Source organism: Triplophysa dalaica, chromosome 23, assembly GCF_015846415.1.
Source record: "Triplophysa dalaica isolate WHDGS20190420 chromosome 23, ASM1584641v1, whole genome shotgun sequence".
Lineage (NCBI taxonomy): Eukaryota > Metazoa > Chordata > Actinopteri > Cypriniformes > Nemacheilidae > Triplophysa > Triplophysa dalaica.
In genome coordinates, this window is record NC_079564.1 from 3,118,196 (window position 1) to 3,127,328 (window position 9,133).

Below are 9,133 nucleotides of genomic sequence, written 5' to 3' on the forward strand. Positions count from 1 at the left end.
GGCCCTTACACACAGAAACTAACTTTGGATGTCGCTCTTCTGTGTGCAAAATCACATTCTGTTAATTTTGAAATACAGAAGTATATATCGATTTTAAATGATCTAATTAACAAATGAATGCATAAACAAATACATGTTGATAGAAACGCACAAAGCCATTGATTCGAGATTTTTTTGGCCGGCGACTATGGGCGTTTTCTAGATAAGAATACGAAACTATATCAGTGATATGACAGAAAAACCTCTTTACAATGCTGAGTACCCAGTTAAGCCAACACAACTGGATTTAACAGAAAAGAAGACTTTCATTATTGTTGTAGTTTACTGCTCCCAGGTCCTCTTCACAACTTCTTTGAAGAGTTAGATGTTCTGCTCTAATCATTCCTGGAGGATGGCGGCCCTCTTGTTGTCTTTAGGGACTTCAACATCCACCTGGAGAAACCCTATGCTTCTGACTTCCACACCCTTTACCGTCTCGTTCGACCTCATGCGCCTCGCCACAGCCAGTACTCACAGATCAGGAAACCAGCTTGATCTCATCTACACCCGTAACTGCATCACAGATAACATTAAAGTCACAACTCTTCATATTTCTGACCACTTCTTCATCACTTTCAACATGCTCCTTCCTACATGCAAATCAACTTAACCACCAACTCTCTCCCCTAGCACCCTCTCTGCTAAAATGACATCCTCTCTTCCCTCCAACTTTGCATCTCTAGATGTTGATACTGCCACCGACACCTTACACTCATGGCTGCTGAAAGGAAATGACACAAGACCAAGAATCCTGCTGACCTAAGGGACTACGAGTCACTACTCTCCTCTTTCTCTGCTAGTGTCTATCTGCATCTTTCTATACCAGCAAGGTGAGCAATGCACCTAACACCTGGCAGATTTTCAGGCCATTTAACTCTTGTCTTTACGCCCCTCCTCCCAAGCCCACTTCATCTTTGACTTCGGAGGACTTCGCTGTATTTTTCACTGAGAAAACATCATCCATCAGCAAACAATTCTCAGGACCTCAGACCCTTTACACACTACTCTCACTTCAATCATTGAAACTCTCCTCTTTCGCCCCACTGACTGACACTGAACTCACCAGCCACCCCACCACCTGTCCCCTTGACCCAATCCCCTCCCATCTCCTTCAGGCCATATCCAGCACACTCACCCCTGCACTCACACACATCACCTCCCTGCTCACCGGCGCTTTTCCATCCACATTCAAACATGCCCAGGTCACGTCCCTACTTAAGAAACCCACATTGGACCCCCGTACTACCGAAAGTTTCAGACCTGTCTCTCTCCTCCCATTTTTTGCAAAATCACTTGAAAGGGCAGTTTTCAACCAGGGGTCTTCCTCCCTATCCCCGAATAAACTACTGGATGACAAGCAGTCTGGCTTCAAAACAAACACTCCACTGAGACTGCACTGCTATCGGTCACAGAAGCACTACGGCTAGCCAAGATGGAACCTAAATCCTCTGTCCTGATTCTGCTAGACCTATCTGCAGCGTTTGACACTGTCAATAACCAGATACTGTTAGCAACCCTGTCATCTCTAGGAATCTCAGGCACTCCTCTCTGCTGGTTCATATCTTTTCTCTCCGTAATATCCTTGAGGGTTTCCACAGCTCACCACATGATCACTGGGGTCCCTCAGGGATCGGTGTTTGGACCGCTGGTTTTTTCCATCTGTACGACATCCTTGGGACCCACCGTACGGGCACACGGATTCATGTATCACTCTTATGCTGACGACAAACTACAACCTCGTTTTACCCAGACGATAAGAAGCATCAAAATGTTGACATTAGACTTAAGACAAGGATTTCTTATTTTAGTTAGTATATGGTGAAAGTTATAATATAAATATTTATGGATTTGAAATATATATATTTTTTAATTAATACACAGAGGATTTTAAGGCAGTGCAGAAAACAGTTTGTAACTTTTCAGCGTTTGCAAACACGACTTGTTTGTTGTGCTCTGTTGGGATTGTCTGTCATACTGCTCTTTAATGGAGACAGATGCCTGTAATGGTCTGTGGAAATGGACACAGATGCATCACTAACCAAAGTTGCACATCCGCGACCAAGTTTGTGATGGAGAAGCACAGAGGGTCTCTTTTAAACATGAGAAATGACTGCAGAGTGCCCCTCTTTCCTATCTCCTTTTCACACTTTCTCTGTCTGACCTCCAGTTTCTCTATTACCATTGAGGACAGTCTTAATGCAGTGTGTCCACCTTGTTCCCTGCCTCCCTCCCCAAATACCTCATTATTAGGCATTAGTATTCTCAAAAGGGTGACTGAGCTGGCATGTCGGGCGTGTACTGTATGCTCTCTGCAGGGGGCCTTCAACCTCCCACTGAACTGATGAGTCTTTACACTTTGCATTGGCTAGAACAGTTTAAATGCTTTGTCATTGATTTTATTGACAGTATTACCACACTATAGTGATGAAACTATTATTAAAACTCTTTTTGGCTCTCCTAATTGGAAAGTATTTCCGACACAATCTCAGATGACCGCGACAGGTGTCTCAAAGGGTTTTGAGTAAAACAGGACTTGCATATTTTGGGGCTGATACTTTGGTGATACTGTGTCACTTCACCTTGACTGCCTCTCCACCACTACTCATAATGGTGATTTATGTATGTACTTTTTCTCTTCTCCTACAGTAATTGACAACGTGATGAATGGCTTTGGAAAAGAAGGCGAGGTGTTCCAGCAGAACTGTAGTTTATTCTTTTTGCCTGGGAAGCAGGCTCAAGTGTCCTTTAAGAAGTGAGATTTGCATTTATTTGAAGATATCTTGGTGAAATGTACTTAGTTGACACCAAGTCAAATTGCTCAAGTCAGTAATGAAAGGCATGCAGTTTTATTATGAATGATGCTGGAAGTTCTTTTGAAGAGTGCAGTCCATAAACTGATTATTTGAAATAATTTGATTATTTGTAAAACATATTCCTAAGGTATAAGGAATATATTTGAGTCAATGAGTCATGTACGTAAATGCATTTTCAAATGCTTGATCAATGTACAGTATTGCAAATTCATGGGTTTGTTGTTCATATTTATGTAGATGGGACGAAGATAAGCATATAGTTGGGTTACGTTATGAATTGTGTGACACATTTAAAATACAATATCATATAGAATTGAGCTAAATAGCTAGAAGCATTTGCATTAATTTCAAGTAAAGTACTTTGGTCATCTTGCTGAAAAGCTGATGGACTATTTCTTTCAACTATTGAGTCGGGGTTAGCCCAGTAGACTGTCTCCCAAAGAAATGGCAAATTAAGTGGACTGCATTCACTTAAACTGATGCTCTTGATAGTAGTTTCGGTTTGACTATTGAACCACATGTGTGAAGGATAGCTCAGTGCCCATCACATTTGAGCATTATTGAATTTTCTCCAAGGCTGCTGTCACATTATTGGAAAATGTTTTTAGTATATCATGTAAAGCCTGGAGAGAAAGAAAATGTGCCATCCATCACTGGATAAAAGCGTCCGCTCAATGATAAGCATTAGAAAGTGAGCAGAGATATTTCAGTGTCTGATCCTTTCTAGAAACCTTCAGGGGAGTTTCTCTTTGTCTCACATAAAGCACAGTTTATCGTAAGGTTTGTTTCACAATAACAGTGAGGACATAGTTGTCCATCTCATTGTTTTCTATCCCATTTGTTGTGTGAATCTCTACTGACTGCACAGTTGTTCTTTGAAAGTTCTCACGACAGCATGGTCTGCATGCCATGGGGAGTTTTTTTCTCTCTTGCTTGGTACAGAGTGTTTGTCATGTGTGCCTCCTTTGGCATAGGATGTCTTTTAAAGGCATATACAGTAGGAGGGATAATTATTGCTTTGCTGTGCTCATTCATTATCATCCTAACACTTGTCACCTTACATTTGTGTATAAAGAATAGAATGCATACCCTTGGGATATATTACCCTATATTTTACACGCATATGTACCAGATAGGCGTGTTGGTTAGGTTTTGCGTGTCTATTTATAGTTTTCCATTTCGATTTTATGTACAAATATGTGTATTTTAATCATTTTTGTGCTTTAATCTTGTGGCGTCATTATGACTGAGTTTTGGTGAATACGTGTCTCTGAAGGCTTGTTAAAAAAATAGTCTAAAATTAGGTAAATATACTTATTTGTTGACTTTTAAAGAAACAGTTCTTTCCTAATTGTTTACTCACCTTCATGTCATACTAAACTCGATATCAAACACCATTGGCTTTTATTACATAAAAAAACGGCTGTGTTCTGCAACAAAACCGTATTCAGTGAAAATTAAAGATAACATTTGTCTGTTTCGAACACACAACACGCTCCTGTTTTATGAAGAAAGGCAGGGTGTACTGTACAGTATAACATGAGTTATTGTAAAGTGATGCTGTCATTCATGATGCTGTGATTGGTTTCCCATGGCAGTGGCACCACCAACTTTGATTCTGGTACTCAAAGGACCATGATTCATGTGGGAAACACATTCTCATGACCTCTCAAGCTCTTCTTTTCCATTGTTCCCTCAATCAAATCTGGGCACATTCCCCAGGAGAACACCAGGGAAACTTGGAGCTGACAACTTCCTCATTCCACTGCATGCGGTTTGAAAGGTTTGGGGCTGAAATTGATTTCCTATGTCTGAAGTGATAAGTTATTTTTTTATCTTCACTTTGGATTCCATTTCGCAGCTAAGAAATATTGCCCCTTCACTGTGAAAGAACACAAGTGTTGACTTTTCATAATGCACATATGGGATGCCATGATTAAATCTAATGATTCGTTTTTTCCTGAAGCATCAACAAGAGTTATATTTCTAATAAGAGTGACCTTAAGGAATAGAAAATGTAATTACCTTTTTAATTAGGTTTGATGAACATTAATTGTCTGGTTAAATCTAAATTGCTCTTTAGTGTTCTCCGAGATAATGTTATTTTGGTGAAGTCCACCTTGGCCATGCACACACATTAGTTTTTGGAATAAAAGATGAATTTAAATAAGGGTGTTAAGTTATTATTCCATGTAAGCATAGGAACCATTTCTTGTAATGGTAATAGCTGGCAGTGATATCACAAGTTTGGCATGTTGGGGTGGTGAACCATCAAGGTGGGAGGAACTATTTTTAAGATACACAGTATTGCAATCCTTCATGAATTGCTTGAAGGATTTCCGACATCCCGTTTTTTCCTCCCATGTTTTCTTGCAGTGCACCTCAGACAAGCTGTCAATGTTCAGAATATTATGTGCATTTAATGAGACACTATCACAATTTGCGAGTGAGTTGAGACACGTTCCTCGATATTTTGTAGCAGTTCCCCCTTAGACCGACAGGCTGTGTCTGTATGAACATTTAATGTAACGTGGCTGTGACTGTCTGAATATATCAGATTATTTAAACTCTCAGTTAATATCTGAACGTTGTGTGTACAGAACAGAATCGAGTACTCGAAAGTAAAAACTGTATTTAACTGCAGTGTCCACATCGGAAGTGACTGGATTTTCCAAAGCATAAAAAACTAGTTTTTCGTCTGTAAATTGCAACCTAAAATGCATACTGTTATATTTCACCTGTATCTACTCCCATATTCACTTGAAATTTACTTTATGTTTTAAGCTTGTCTGGCAGAGCAAGCACAAGCAACACCAAGGTCAAGGATTCGAGTCAGCCGGATACAACGTACAGAGGAAACTTACAGGATGCCCGTATGTCACATGTGGATTTGTTTGTGTGGTTAATGAATGGGAGGAAGGAGCTTAACAAGACTATATATACCAAATCCATTTCTGATCCTGAGGCCACTTCACTCATGTCCAGCCATATGATTTAATCAGACTTCATTATTAGGACCCTGGGCATCACACTTCACTCTGGAAATTCAATATAACGCAGACTCCCTGTTGATAGAACACTTGAGGTTAGACAGAAGAGTCCCTCTGTGATGAGAAAATGTGTTTCGGCTAAAATCAAAGAACGTGAGAAGGAAAAATCAGGTGGTACATCAGAATGTTTCTCTGTTTTTAATTGGCCTGAATGAAAACTACGCTCTGGGCGGTTGTGTAATCATGTTTAAGAACATTGTGGTCAAAGTTCAGTACTGGTTGAACAAATTTTTTTTTTCATTATACACATTTTTATAAATAATATGCGCCGTTGATTTACATTTTCTCTTTTTTTGCTTCTCACAACAGTGGCATTTGATTAGGCTTTGCTGGAAATGCAGCTTTTTTGAGGTCTTATTTTTTACAACCCTTTAATTTTCTTCATATCTCTGTAACTACCACTGTAAGGGTAGTGGAAGATACCGTCTAGGTAGACTTGATGTAAATTTGTGGCGGCAGTCGGTATTCACACAAACATTGCACTGAAAGGATGAAAATGTTTTTTTTGGTTGTTCAAAGACGATTTAGATGATTTACTTAAGAAAGAGGAGATGTTTAGCATCTCCTCTTTTTAATGCAGACTGCTAGCAAACTGGATTTCCTGTCTGTCTAGGATAAACTGTCTATCACATGTTTATTGTGATATACAATATTTGCGTTTTCTGTGCAGTGATAAATAACTTCTTTTAGGGGTAAAGTGAAGTTAGAAACAACTGAGCAGCTGTATACTGCTTGCGAGCGTTCGATTGTGAGATGTTTGCATCAAAGAGCCTCAATCTCATCATCATCTCGATTATGCCATTAAAAGCATTCGACCATTGATTCTCAACTGCCATGGTGCGTTTTAACAAGACATCAGAATAAATGGAACCACAGGTGAGATTCTGGGAAAATTATCAGCACTGATTATCAGTAACAACTTCATTTTCCCTCACCTGCTTTTCACCTCTGCATCTCAGTGATCGGTCTGCCGATAGGTAGTGGCATCTTCAATCGAATCAGCCTTAGATCTGTATCTGAGACACTGCTGTATGTATCAAGTTAAGATTAAAGTAGTAAGTGCAGGAAAGTTGGAACCGTGACCTAGTTTTAGTTTTCTTGGTTCTTTTTTTTGCTCACACCAGTGACCTTGTCAAGCTAAACCACGACGTGCTGCTGTGAAGAGTGACATCATTAAAACAAAAAGAAAGGGAAAATGCCAGAAAAACTTCATTTTAAAAACGAAGTTCTATTTATTTTAAACTAAAAAAAGATGTTTTGTTGAGTGAACTTGACACTGAAGTGAATATTGATGAAGGTGAATACACAGCATAATTATACAGGTAATACAATGACATTTCCAGTTAATATAATACAAATGTCAAAAGATACTTCACCAGTTTGGACACACTTGGATAGATTTACTTTTCTCAGGTGATTTTAATCAGTTGACGAAAATAATAAACAAGGTATATAAATGGCTTTTTTAGCAGTCTTAAATCATTGTTGTAGGACCCAAATGATCTTTCCATCAGAAAAATCTTATAAGGAAAAGCGGGAGAAAAAGCATTTTTCTCCTAATCACATTCTTTTAACTTCCACCAGAGGAGCTAGAGATTTGAAAGTGTATGACGCAAGAACTTCATCCTTGCTCGGTCCTATTTGTGATTTCATTAAGGGCTTCAATGGGCCTGAAGACGCATCAGCCTACAGAAGAAGAATGTTCCTTTTTGTGTGACGCAGTCCACGGAGACGTTCCTCCTGCCGCTACAGGAAAATCCGTCATGAATTTGGACCTTATAAAATGCTATAGGACAAAATGAAACCCCACATCAATAGAATTGATTGCAGAGCAATTCTCTGATGGCCCTTGTGGAAAAAAGATGGACAAATAGAGAGAGAAAATTGCATTGCCTTGACCCCTCACCCCTCAAAGGGGCAACAGATAAGTATACTCACAGGCAACACGAAGCAGATGAACAATATCACTTTGAATGATCTCCTGAATGTTTAAACTGCATATACTAGATAACATTGACCACAAAATCTATTCCCAGTGAATCTTATGTAGACAGGTGTCATGTTAAGTATTACAAAGTAATGCAAAGTTAGTGCCACATAAGTCTATAAGTATAAACATATTCTTTCCAGATAATATTAAATACAACAACATTTGATGGGTGTCTAAAAGTAAACTTTTTCCCTTGCTGAATAAAATTAGTAATTGAGTTCTAGGAGGGTTATACCAATTACGAATCAAAATTTAAATAACCCAGAGCAATTTCAGAGATTAATTAAGAGTAGAATCCCTTTCGACTCCTATAATTATGATACACGTTATATGGTTACTTCATTAAGGAATAGTAATACAATATTACACAAAGGGAAAAACAGCAGGTGGCTATTAAGATAGTTTGCAAAGTCGGAGTTGCATGCATTTATTGATATTTGGAGAACATTTTTAATGATGATAAATCATTAGTTGAGATGTGAAAATACTGTGAAAACATCTTTGGCTAGCAACATTCAATACAGTTTATTAATAGATCATATATCATTAGTACAACCACAGCTAACCATGGGACAGAAATTGTGTTTCAGTGGAGGAATTTAATGGAACACAAACAAAGCGAAGGACTGCCTCATTGCTGGATGTCTGCTTATCCAGACACCTTGAAATGATCTTATTAACATTAACCAAAAATGAGGTACATGTCTTGAATACAAGACTAAAAAGCAAAAGAATAATTTGTTTGTTTTTTGCCCTCTGACCTTGCATAGTCTGATCATTAGTTAGCACGTCATACAAAATATGCTCATTTATTTCTCTTTTGTGTAGTAGAGTCTAAAAACCTTATCAAATTTTTGCCTTTAAAAAAGACATAATTAGGTCATTATGACAATAAATGGCATTTATGCTCATAATAGGGGAACGGATGTCAGGGTGAGGGGTGCGAGCTTATCGGTTGCCTGTATGGAGATATTCTCTCCTGGTTGGAGACGTAGACGTCAGCTAGGTGGGGGGTAATAAAACTCCCATTCTTCCTGAGGAGGGGCATAATTGGCTTGACCACATCTTGTAATGACTACCTATAGGGTATATGGGCTAAAATCGTATTTCTACGCTCAAACTTTCATTTTTAAGGCGCGCTGTCCAACTAAAATAATGGGTTAGAGAACTCTCCAAACTCGGATTACAAAACCTCCACACATTTGCAAAGCACAGACTTTTGCTGTCAAATCACAAAAAGT